The sequence below is a fragment of the Serinus canaria genome, chromosome 9, assembly GCF_022539315.1.
Source record: "Serinus canaria isolate serCan28SL12 chromosome 9, serCan2020, whole genome shotgun sequence".
NCBI classification, from domain to species: domain Eukaryota; kingdom Metazoa; phylum Chordata; class Aves; order Passeriformes; family Fringillidae; genus Serinus; species Serinus canaria.
The window spans coordinates 5,838,887-5,852,460 of record NC_066323.1 but is presented as its reverse complement, the minus strand read 5'-3'; positions in this window follow the sequence as shown (position 1 = coordinate 5,852,460).

The window sequence follows — 13,574 nt, the reverse complement described above, 5'->3', positions numbered from 1 at the left end:
CCATGGGAGGCATCAGAAGCACAGTCTGCCCTGTGTCTCATGGAAACCTGGTTCCTGGTATGGAGAGCAATGGGAATGGCATTCCTGTCTCATTTCTGTCCTATCTTGTTTGAAGGCCAGATTTCCTTGAATAGACACAAGCTCTTAGAATGAACAGCTCCTTGATTTCATTTCTGCTGCAGACCTGACTGGCACTCTCTGTAGAAAGGGAAATGTATCTCAGCTTCTAATTTTCATCTGTGTTTTACTTTTCCCTAATGCAGGTGGGTTTTTTAACTTGTAAATTCCAAAGGAAGCTATGGATTCTTGAGTTTTGCTCCTCTCTTTTAGAGTTCAGTTGTTTTTACCCATTTCCTCAATGAGATGACTTTGTTTTGAATTTGCTTGGAGTGGAAAGCATGCATTTTTCTAAAGACTGGAGAAGCTAAAGCAAATAAAGATAAATTAATAAATACATAATTACAGTGTTGCTTCAGGGAAAAGTTTCTAGGCATAATCTAATAACAATGACTGGAGATACTATTAGTATTGTGTGTTGATTCTGGATCCCTTGGGATAGTCAAATAATTAAGCTTGTGTTTTCCAATCCCTTTTGGCTTTAATAGCTATTATGATCATTAAGTGTAACCTGCCATAGACTCTGGTTTCTAAATGCCTTTGTGAGTCCAAGACCAGCTCTGTGTCCCCTCATGAGGGAAATGGTTTGATGAGAAATAGAAGTCCCTCAAGACACTGTTCTCACTTTTGTTCCAAAGCTCTTTTCCTTCCAAGTACCCACAGCAACTTTTCACAGCTCTTGCTGAGCTGAGTTAATCTTTACTCCTTCTGACACTATTGCAGCTCTAAAATGCCATTGCACTTGCCTGCATTTATCCTCCTTTTTCCCAGTGTTTGTGACTGACCCCATCCACCACAGTCCTGGCTGTGTGGGGCTGAGCTGGAAGATTCAAACTGAATTGTCACCACTGCAAAGTCTGCTCTTAAGTAGATGCTTTTCATGATGCAGCTCTGGCTTCAGAAGGTGTAGCCAGAAAGCCTTCAGCCCTAGTTTTTTCCAGAATATTGCAAACATTTCTTTTGCTTGCATGGCCAAAAGCAGACACTTGTTGCAGGGGTTGTTCCCTGTCACATTAATTGGCAATGCTGGCAGCCAACGCAGCTCCAAGGGAGGGAATTCACTTTCCCTGATGCAGAAAGAAGCAATGCAAAAGCAATACACAAACAGAGCCAGGCATAGCCTTTTGACTGATCTGTCACTCCTTGCTGAACTTGCCTGAAATTTATTGCCAGTTAGACAGCATTTCCCTCTGTTTACTGATTTGATTGAAAGGATGATTTATCAAGGCTCAGCATCACATTGAGTGCTGCTCTCTGCTCCGAAGGGTAATGAGTTGGAGACACATCTCATTCTCCTTCCCCACGTGATGGAGAAGGTGAGAGTCTGCTGGGTCTGCTGTGACACAGACAGCTCTGCTGGGAGGGGCTGCTCCTGCTGCTCCAGGACCAGCCTGCAGCCTCCCCCTTCCCTCAGGACAGGATGTGCTGTGTCAGGAGGACAAACACAGGGACCTGCACAGAGACCTACAAGGAGCAGCTGTGGCAGAGAGGGAGTGCAATGGAAAGGACAGCGGGAAGGATGATGACAGTGGTAAGAAAAGGATTAGAAATACCAGAAAGTGAAATGACAGCTTGCTGCTGTCCCTGCTGTTGTCCCTGCTGTCTCTGGGTGCCATGGCTTGGTGCTGGTGAACATTTTTTGGGTTAACTGCTGTGGCACAGTCCCATCACAGCACACTGGGGACCAACACCTTTTCTCTGAGTAGATATTTATTTTGGTTGTGGGGAGTTTTCCTTAAGCAGCTCTGCTATTTGTTTCAATCACAACAAAACCCATTGTCTCACCTTAATTTACAGAGTCATAACTAGCAGTATTTCTTTTCAGCATAAAGAGAGCATTGGAACAAATACCACCATTTATCAACTGTAATGCAGTTCTTTATAAAGGTCTTACGTGAGCAAAGAATAAAAATGCAATGATAGTCTCACAATAAATACCCTAAATCCTTTATTGCCTATTTATGGTGTAATCTCTCAACAGTTGTACAATATATGACTGTTTGAGAAAAAAATCTAGAATACAGTTATATGGTTTATTTACCAGCAGATGGCAATGGAGATCTACTGCAGTATTAACTTGTATACAAGGCTCTCATAAGTCTTCCACAACATTACAAACTTCAGTATGAATGAAACCAAAGTATTCCAATACTGCTTTTTCCTTCCTTGTTTCTAACTTATTTCAGTTGCTGTTATTCATTGTATTTTTTTTCCTCTTTTTTTTTGATTGAAATTGCTGTCACTACATTTTTTAAAGATGTCTAAATACAATCCTCCTGGTGTTCTAGAAAACAGAATAGTATTTAAAAACAGAGCAGCCAATACCATTGAATAAAATATGCCACGTGTCAGAAAAAAAAAATCAAATGATTGATGAAAGTAAAAGCTTAAAAAATGCATTTAGTTTTAGAGTACCAAAATTGAACTTGGGCAGTTAATGAAAAATAAATTATAGGTTATGCTTCTAAAAAGCAGGCTATAATTTTCTACTAAGCTGCTTGAAGTATGATTTTAAAGTATGCAGATGACAAAATTTTTATATAATTTGAAATTAACCGAGGTCTGCAATGTTGTCTTTGCTGTTACATCTGTAGTAAGGTGCTCATCATTCTTGTGAATTAGTGCAGCATTGATCCTCCCGTGAAGATCACTGCCATAAACACTGAAAGTAAAAGTTTGGCTTCTTATGGGATTGCTTCATGTTCCTTTATATCCTTCTCCACATGATTTCTGCTCTTCTGCCCAGAGCTTGCACAAACTGAACAGTAGGTTTGTGCATGTTTATTAGATGTGTGGCAGATTTCAATCTGAAGCTACAGCAGGTGAGTCTCACTGCTCTCCTCAGCTACATCCCTGTGTGTTTGGAATGTTCCAGGGGCACTGCTGGATACCTAAACCTGCTTTGAAGCAGATCTGGACCAATTATAGCAGTGACCATCTTTCATCAGGCATCTACTCCCATGGCTGGCTTTTCCTCTGGTATTCTGAAACACACAGGCCATGTCTGAAACAATCACTGTGGGGCTCTCAGTGGGAGGGTTATCCATCCTCAAGTTGAATAAATGCTTTAACTGAATTTGCTGTTTGCAACATCAAATACCAGCATTATTGCCTTTCCATTGCTCCTATTTTAGTGTTACTAAAAAAGCCAACCAGGACCTTAGATGTGTGAGGCTGTGAGAGGAGCATGGAGTAGGTAAGGAGTACTTATCTGAAGCAACAGATGATAAGAGGGAAAAATCCCATTGTTTAACTCATGTGAAAGTCTTGATTTTCTACTGTTCTTACTCTTTCAATTGCACTTAATTTTCTAGAGTTCTTCCTCGCCACAATGTCTACCTGTCTACAATATCATTCCTTCCTCTGCTCTGCATTAAGTGGTGCTCAATCAAACCTTATCTCTACAAGGGAGAAAAAGCAAATTTAGAGCATACAGAAAGTATTTCTCCTAAGTCTGCCCTCTCCACAGCTCCATATCAGGCAACTTTTGTGTTGGGATCTGCCTGCTCAGCATTCATGATGTAGGGGAAGGGCTGGCTCCACCTAATCAGTAACAGGAGACCCCTGTGTCCACAAAAGCAATCACACATTTCACATCCACAAAATCTTTCCACTCCACAGACCCTACAGGGTACAACAGCAAGACAGAGGTAAAAAAGACCTTTGTCAGTCTTTTTTCCAATAAGGAAATCGATCTATGGAGCAAAATGAACTGAGTGAAAGCAGCAGAAGAAATAGGGAGTAGGGTTCAGAGTCTTTGGCTGCTGGTGCCTGGATGTATCAACCAACCAAAGTTTCTGTTTCCCTCTTACATTTCTGTATGTCTTTAGAATCCTCTACACAACAGCACAAAACCAATCAACACACTCAGTGCTGGATTCCTCTCTGTGCACCAGGGCAGCCACAGGACTCACCTTATGGAGAGGTTCTCCAGCAGCTCTGATCTAACAGGGCTGGGAATCACCCCAGTGGTGTTCATGCCTTTTCAGTGGACAGATTTTCAGAAAGGGCAAAATGGTGTTCAAACTGACAACTGCTCACACAAAAACCCCTTGTCTCCTCTGCTGGGTCTCTTGCTGTGAATACCCATGCTCATGTCAGCTGTGTGCAGGGAGGAATTGTGAGTTTCCCTTTTCCTGGCACTTATTTAGCTCCCTTGTTTTACCAACATAGTTTGTGCTTATCTCTAGTACAGACTAGAGATACCAATGTTAGCTTGAAAGGAACAAGCTAGCTCAATCATTTCTTTACTTTGCTAAAATCTGTCCTGTAAACATGCCAGACTGCAGGCTCTTGAGAGTGGGGCTGTTTACAGACTTCTTTTTACATTGTTTTACAACAGAGCCAAAGAAGAGAAGATTTGGGTGCTCCTGGAGTTCCAATAATTTTCACAGTGACCCAGAGGGAGAAGAAAGGTCAGACTCAGGGGTAAGTGGTTCATAATGGGTCAAGAGAGGTTTAAATTTCTGAATTATAAAGTTGTAAAAAAGATTCAAAGGGAAGTAAGGGCATACTCAGCCCGCTCTTTGATAGTACAATACATAAAAAACAGATTTTGTGGGAGTATAATAAAAGATTGTATAGGAGTATAATAAAATCCAGACACAAGTCTGAAAAATTCATTAGTTTCTGTCCATGACTAAAATAAGCACTGTCTAGGAAAACTACTTTGCAATGGTAATGAAAAGCAAGTGGAAAAGCAAGTGTTAGCACCAGTGCTGCAATGTGAAATAATTTCTGTATACTCAGATCTGTCATTGTGAACAATGTTGTTGATTATAAACCACATCAAATTCCCAGTCCCCCTAGACATGTGTTTTATTTTGCAGTTTTTCTAGTAATTATGAAATCAACAGAATACTATCAAGTTTTACCACAATTAAGCTAAATATATACTTAAATGATATAACATAGTTGGTAATTGCAATATCTCTCTGACTTCCTTCCAAGGAGCAGTCGGCATCGTTTCTGGAGCATTTTCAGGGGTGGTTGCTAATGATAATGATGATGCTGAGCTCTCTCATAATTTTATACTTTCAAAGGTACTTCAAGGCAATTTAGAATCAAGATTTGACCTGCAGACTTTCAATTCTTGTGAGCTGATAAGACAAGCCTCCTAGGCTGAGTGGATTTTATGGCCTCCTCAGTATGTGGGGGTTTGATGGAGGAGAGGGTGACACAGACTTACAGCCCTGTGAGCAGCTCCCTGAGAACAGGACTGGATCCAGCCACTTGTGAGATAGTGCTCACCTGCAAAGCCACCTGCATGCCATCCTGCTGAAGACCTTTGGGCTCCAGGAGATAAAAATGCATGTCTTGGGTCCTCAGTGAGGGAGCAGCTGTGTGCTACAGCCCTTTAAACAATTGCAGCTTGCTCAGGGTCTGGCTAGGCTGTTGTGTCAGTGGTGGGCCTGGGAGGCAGGAGGTTTGTTCCAGCACTTTGCTCAAAGCTGGTCAGATGCATAAATAGCTCAAGAGGTTGCTCAGTATTCCCCACCTAAATGGGACTCTCCCTACGTTGGTAGCTTTGTCTTCCTGTAATTGATAATTGCTGTCATTCTGGCCAGTGGAACTGAGCTTGTGCTCTGAATTTATGTTTACAGACAATGGAATCCACTTTGTAAGAAAAGACAAGGCAAGTTTGTTTTTCTTCTACCATTAAATTTACATTTCTATATTTCTTCAGAAAGATAAAAACTCAATGAAACTTGATGATCTCGAGGGTCTTTTCTGACCTTATTGATTCTAAAATGATTCTTATGACTTCATTTTAAATATCCTGTCTCCATCTAACCTTGCTTACTATATATGATACCATTTGTCTGAGAGGTAGTTTTCTGTCTAACTGAATACTAACTTTTAAATAATTTGTTTTAATAATTGACATTTTTTTCAGGTCACTGAAAGGCAAAGGTCAGACAAAGCAAAGACAGATCACATCTATTTCAAATGCTGTTTGCTCAACTAAAATTAGAAATTGTGATTGGTATGGCATAAAGAAACTATGACCATATATTAAACAGTGTTTCTTTACTGAGATAGAGTAGACAAGTAAATGAGTTTATATAAAAGGATGCAGAGTTTTAAAAGTTTCTTGGTTTACAAGTGTAATGAGCCAGGTTTTATTTAATGTTAAGTAATATGCAAGTTGATATGTTTGGAACACATGATAACATGTTCAGATTCCTTCTAGAACATGAAACTGATACCATGATTTTAAAAACAGTTCTCCTGGGTCCAAAACCATTGGGAAAAAACCCTTGGTAAAAGTGCACTAAAAGAAAAAGAAGTGTTTCCTCTATGTATTTTTAACAAGAGTAAAGAAAAGCAAAAGCATTTAATCTTTCCCCCCTTTTTAATGCCTTCTGAAAGCACAGCATTTCCCAGGTAGTGGATATAGAGAGTATCTTTGCCTTTTGCTTTTTCCTGCTAAAATCAGCCAGTGCAGTTAGGTTGTGGGTGTAACCACCTGGGGATTTAGCATGGTAAATATAGCACTTGGAAACCTTTTGTTTTCTCTTTTCTTTAGAAAACAGTGAGATCTCTGCTCTTAAGGTTGTCTTCATGAAACTGTCCACTGGATGACTATGTTAAAGAAATGAAGAATGAACAAGATGAAAAGGTAATTAGAAGAAAAAGTGAATTTCTAACCATATGGAGAACTATATCTGTCACAGTGGATGTGTATTTTTCATTACCTACATGAGATAAAGATTTCTCAGGTCAGCTGCATGAAAGGGATTGTTTTATGTCCATTGAAAGATATCTATTTCTGTTGGACTTTCTGATGAGCCTGTTATGTTCCCTAGGTGATTAGTTCCCAACACTTTTCCATATTGAGAGCTCATCATTCACACCCTGTGCATGCCCCAGAACCTCTCCCTTGACCAGGGGTAGACAGCTCATTTTTTGCCAATTACTGGCATGTACAGTCCAAGCTGAAGCTCAGTGTTTTTATGTCTCAACCACTACAAAACTTCTGGGTAAACAAAGCCTCATTTTAAAACCATTTCAAGCAACACTGAGCTCAGCAGAGTTTAACCTCCTTGTTTTTTCCAGTTTTCTGAATTAATTTTACAGCTTGAACTGTGTGCTCTGTGCTTCTGAAGGCAGACTGCTGCCATTGCCAGTGTAACTGCTTTACAGAAAGTTTGGCTATACCCCTGTTGCACTGCAGGGACACTCTGCTGTCCAGGGATAATCCATGAGATTGCACACTGGGACTACAAATCCCCATCACTATGAGTATGAAGACTTAATCATCACTTTTGGTGTCTACCTTACATGGACCTATCTAAAACTATTTTTGTGCTATACTTCCAAAAACCTCCACCCGGGTCCAGTTCTTTTTTCTCTCTGCTTGTCTCACTTTCCATTGTCATGAAATGAGAGCAGAAGCCCAGGCACTATTTCACACAGCTTAATAGACTTGACTGACAATATTGTCCAAGGAAAATCTTGACATGTTGCATTTGTAGTAGAAATGATCCAGGTAGTCAGAGACTAGGACTTTGAAATCTTTCTCTGCTGAACATAATTATATTAACTAATTCTTCTAATGCAAGAAAATATGTATAGGCTGGTATAAGCCTTCATTTCTCTGCCATAAGACTGTGCTTTGCATTGTGTGGAGAACCCAACCAGAGTGAGCTGGGACTGTTTGTGGCAAACTCACCAAGTTGATGCTGTGCTGTCCCTCATGGGTATGTTTCTCTCATGAACAAAATTGTCTTTACCCCTCTATGCAGTTATTTTACCATAGAGGTTACTCTGAGTAAGTAGGAAGTAAACAAAGTGAACCTCTTCTTTCACTATCCTGCCTGATAAATAGGTTCCAATATATCTGCAAATTTAAATGATGGAATCAGGAAAAACAGAAAATGCTTTACATTTTACAGGCACAGAGACAAGCAGCTGGCCATTTCTGGTGATTTTATTTTCAACCTCCTTGGGAAGATTAAGCTAGCTGGAGAGTCTTCAGAAACACTGAGACACTCAGAAGGGCTTTCTGCCTGTTGTTTTCTGTATTAAGATATTGGCTTGTGGTTCAAGAGCCTCCACAGCATTTTCTGCTCTGCCTTCCTTAGAGCAGCAGCTTTCAATCCAAAGAGTCACCATTTACTCAGAGCAGAGACTGGGCTTGTCATAGCCAAAACAAGGGTCTTGATTGCCCCACATGTTACTGAAAATATCCCTGAACTTCACTAGTTTACAGAAACTGCCAATGAATATCTTAATCCATAAGCATAGAAAACACAACTATTTTACCATAGAATCATGGGAGCTAATCCCTGGCAAGGTCATTACTTTCACCACTTCCCTTGTAATCCCCCTCATACACATTCAGAATAAGGCTCTGAAGCCTAATCTTTCCAGTGCTGAAAATGAGACTTTTATGCAAACTGATAAAAGTTCTTTGTTTGATTTATCTGTAAACCAAAATAGTCTGGTAGTTTGCCTTGAAGTTAAAAGAAAAAAACATACTCTGTCAAATCCTGTGTATTCCTTTTTATGTATTTTGTCATTTCCCCTCTATTAATTCTGTCCTAAGGTTGAAAAGAAGAGTGCACTCCAGCTTCCATTTACATACTGTACTTTAGCTTTGACTTTTTTTTTGCAACCTGTTAAATTTATTGACTATAAGCCCCTTGAGCTATTGAAGAGTATGCAGCTTACATTAGATATTTTTTTGAAAGATGCTACTGGTAGGCTGTTTTAATGTGTTTGCTCTCTCCAGATACAATTTGTCTTACATATTCATTGGTTTTTAGTGCCAAGACCAGTTTCTTCATTGTAGCTGTTGTTTGGAAGTCTCACTCAGATATTAAGGTTTAGTAATTTTTCAGTGCTGCTCAAGGGATCTGAGTGTCAAATGAAATAATGAGTGGGAATTTGGGCATTGAAAACCCCTAAGCAGCTGGCTTTGGAGATCTCAGTATAAAAAAAAAAAGGATATAATTCAAGATGGTATGAAAGACACTTTGGGACATCTAGGATGTTTTATATGTACAAATAGAGCTGGCCAAAAAGTAGTACTTTCCATTCACTGACAATTATATTTCATTTTAATTTCAAGATTTCATATACCCTAAAAGTCAGAGAAAATTTCATTTGCAAAATGCTAGCACATGGAGCTGGGAAAACAGAATATGTTCCCCTGCATACTGCAGCTTCTTTTTCTAGTGATGGAGCTGACTGGAATACTGATTTCATTAAGCAAGGGCTCTGGGTGGGAAGGATCTCTTTTCAGATTAGTCAGGGCTTTCAGGTGCTCAGTCTCACAGGAGAGAGTCCAGAATCCATGGAAAACACTAATTGTGCTTTGGCTTTCAGTGAAAAAAGGTGGGAAGGTCAGGGTGTCCCCATCCCCACTTGCTGGTTTAGACCCTCTGTGGCCACATTATTGTGGGGGTGATGTCTCCCTACAGGGAAACCAGGAGAGCCTAAAATATTTCCATGCCATTGTTTCATAGCACCTAAAAGCTTTTACAGGCACAGATGTTGCAGCTATTAATGAAATAAATGTAGTTTAAGTTACATTTGCTCTATAGTGGGAGTGGAAGAGGGATGTATTTTGGCTTATAGTGTACATGTCAAGTAAATGCAATTGTCTATTTCTGAAGTTTTATAGTCCCCATCATCATAATTAACTTAAGTAAAACTGTATTTAGCTTGCATATGACTTCAATTTGCTGCAAAGTAAATCACCAAATAAATCAATAATTTACAACCTCACAAACACTGCAGAGTTTTCCAAAAGAAAAAACAAACAAGCAAGCCATTATGCCTGGGCTTTTCTGAATGCAGCACTGCTCCTTGCCTTGCTTCTCTGAGAGAAATGTGACAATTTCCAACACCAGACATTTTCACTCAAGCAAGCAGGAATCATGTAAAACCAAACAGATAATGACACGAAACAAAGCTTTGATTAGGAGCCCGTGAATAATGATCCTTTTCACATATTCAATGTCTAGGATGTTTAACATATTTTACATTTAGAATATATCAAGCAAGTTGCCCTGATTAGAATTTGGTATCAAGAGAAACACATTTTATTAGACAGAGAGCGTGTCAGGGCTTGGTGCCAATCAGCTGCAACGAGTTCTGTTACAAACACATCCAACACCCACATTTGGAGAAGTGCAAGAGTGAACATGTTTCTTATGTTCCTCTTTCCTGCTCTGTTTTCCCACAAAAATCATAAGAGGCCAGTAAAAGTTATCTCTTGGTTCCTACATAGAAATAAAAAGGTGAAAGAAATTTTCCATGGCATAAAGAAATCACAGGTTTACATTGTTGAAAATTGCTGTTGGGCTTGGATGCTTTTGTACAACTCATTGCTATGGAGACTGTATTAATTGGCTGCATTTCTCATGTGGGGGTAGGTAATACTCAGTGAACTCAAAAGGTGGAGAAAAATAATTTTGATATGTGTTAAATTGGTGTTTTGTGTTGCCAGGAGTGTAGCAGGGACCAAAAGCATAACAAAAGTCTGAAACTTGGGGATGTTTAGAATAAAGAGAACATCCATGGGTGAATTATTTAAAATGAGTTTGTGACCAGGGGCTGTTAATCCTAATTTCAGAAAGGAATAAAACTCCCTCATGTTTCATTTCACAACATGAGCCACATATTTTCCTGGTGAATATTGGAAAAGTATTTTGACTGTACCCATCTAATTCCACATTTATCATGGAGATTTGGCACCTTGCTCTAGAAGTTCTAGTTCTGGTTAGCAATGGGGAATAGTTACTAGAAGAGATGACCCACTACTCTGGGGTGTCCCTTCCTTGGAGGAAGGATTTTATGCAGCTTCTACACTGGTCAGTGCCCTTTGTGTAACTCTCAACATATTTGCTGCAAAAAGCCAGCTGGCCTACATCTGTGGTACTATCACATTTATCTTGAGGTCTCATGTGGTATTACAGAAATCATTGTACCTTTAAGATATAAGTGTTTTACAGAGGGTCAATGCAGCATTATCTTGATATGTATTTGTCTATAAGCAATGAAAAGATATCCTTTAGAACATGACACAGTTTGCTTTCTGCACTATATGTTAACATGAAGAAAAATTGTGACTGCATGCAACCCCCTGAAGTCAGAAGTAGGAATATAATTATGCATCAGAAGAAGAACATTTTAAAGGTTAAAATTACACTGTATTTCCATAGATAGAGATGTTTGTATTTCATTAACTAAAATGAATTTCTTGTCTCTCAACACTTCAGGAAAGAAATTATTTTTGCATTTGTTTTAGGATGAGTGAACATAATCCCAAATCTTTTATTTGCATCAGTGTGCAATGTGCCATTTTCTCAAATGAGGGCTGGGTGTATTTGCAGAGCAGACACAGAAGTGTGTCTGATTACCTCACCATTTCTTTGTACCCAGCATAGATGGAGGAGAATTAGAACTCATCAGCAGGAGGGGGTTTTGTTTTCTTCCCAGCCAAAGCATCAAAGAATCCCAGAGCCCAGTTTAAGCTATTCAGACTGAAAATAGACTGAATTTTTTCTTCCTGATTCCAGTAAATACTTGTGTGTTACTTATGGTGAGATTCTTTCAGGAGAGGTGCTGAGAGCTGTAAACACCCATGTTGAAGATAATGCTCAGTAACCAGACTCAGGCCTTTCATGCAGCTGCAAGGTTTGCTGAGCAGGGCTGTGAGAAAATAGCAAAAGCCCAGGTATGGATACAGGTATACAGGCAAAAGAGTCTGCTTACCAACACATCTCCTTTCTGTTTAGAGACCTGCAGTACATTCCAGTGTGTGCCAGCACAGCTCCACCTGCAGACAAAACACTTCTAATATGAACAAGGTGAACGATGGCTAATTAATTAGGCTGTATGTCTCAGAGCATTACAATTTGGTGTTCCTTATCCCTCCTGGGGTGCAGGTTACTGATACTGAGAGATTTAGTTCTTGACTCTGCAATTTTAATTCCTGTTGTGTACATGATGCTGAGCCATGTCCCTGATTGCCCAGAGCAAAGAGAGTTTGAAGAAAGCCAAAGGAAACAGCTGGAGCCACCTTAGTGCTGGCAGCAGGCAGTGTGCTCTGAATGCTCCATGAAATGAGATTTGGGTTCATGCAGCATTTGGTGCTCTGCTACCATGGACCAGCTCCTCACTAACCAGGACCTGGGCAGGAGACACAGCAGAAGGTTGTGCCTGGTTTCTGCTGATAGTTATGAGCAGCTTGATATTTTCAGCATTTTATGTCAGAAGTCTGTTCCCTGGAGAAATTGTGGGTGTGTCTAATTAAAAAGTGATCTCTTAGCACTTCCCAAGACCTTGTTTTCTATTGCAGAGGTATTGCCTATGGTAATAGTTGCTATTATCTGTTACAGGTCACTGAAATCCTCATTTCCAGTGGAAACACACTGGTCCTGACAGCACTTTGGCAGGAACCATTTCTTTCCTTTGGCATATGGTGTAAAGGGGAGAGGGGGATAGGAAGATAAATGAGACCTCAGGTTGCTAAGGTTGCTCTTCTAGAAAGCCAAGATGTGGGTCACATCTTTGGTGTGACCTGAACAGAGCAGGGGTCATTGAATTATTGAATCAGAGAATTGTAGAATCATAGAATGGTTTGGGTTGGAAGGACCTTTCAAGGTCATCTAGTTCAACTCCCTGCAATGAGCAGGGCACCTTCTCCTACATCAGGGTGCTCAGAGCCCTGCCCAAGCTGATTTTTCCAGGGATGGGCAGCCTGTTCCACTGTTTCACCACCCTCATTTTGAGGTGAGGATGAGAGACTCCAGGTCCTGCCTTCTGGTCATCTTCCTTTCCAGTGGAGCTTGGTCAGATTAGGGTTAGGGTGGTGTAGTATGTCATGCTCCTTTTTTTTTTTTTTTTTTTTGGTTGGTTGGCTGATTTTTGGGTTAGATTTTTTTTCTTTAGCTGTTGTCAGCTTCCTGATACAGACGAGAAATATTTTGTACCTTTAATAACAGCTGCAGGCAGGAAATTCTGCTGCCTCACCCTGGCAACCTCACTAACCAGCAATCTGCCTATTCTCTGTGTCATTTCTGTAGTGTAATGGGCATTTCTTTGTGACACATACAACATTTGTTGCTACTTTCTTGCAGCTGTGTGAAGCTCCCATTTGACATATGTTTCCATGGAATTAGTCAAATTGTGCAGCGAACAGATTCTCTGTTTCTGCTCAGTGTAGCAGGGAAGGTAAAGGTTATCCCCACCACAGGACACGGGGAGGAGTGGTCACTCCTCTGAGCTGCTTCTGGAGCTGCACTGATGGTGTTTGGTGAAGCAAATCTGCTGCAAATTACAGCATGTGGTTATAGATCAATTTATGCTCCTGCCTGCTGCCAGCAATGTGCTGTGCACCAATGGAGCTAACTCGGTAAACATGCACTCTAGTAACTGAAAATAACCAAGTGTTGTTGGAAGGAATAATTAATTAATGTTTGTAAAGCACTTAGAAACTGGAA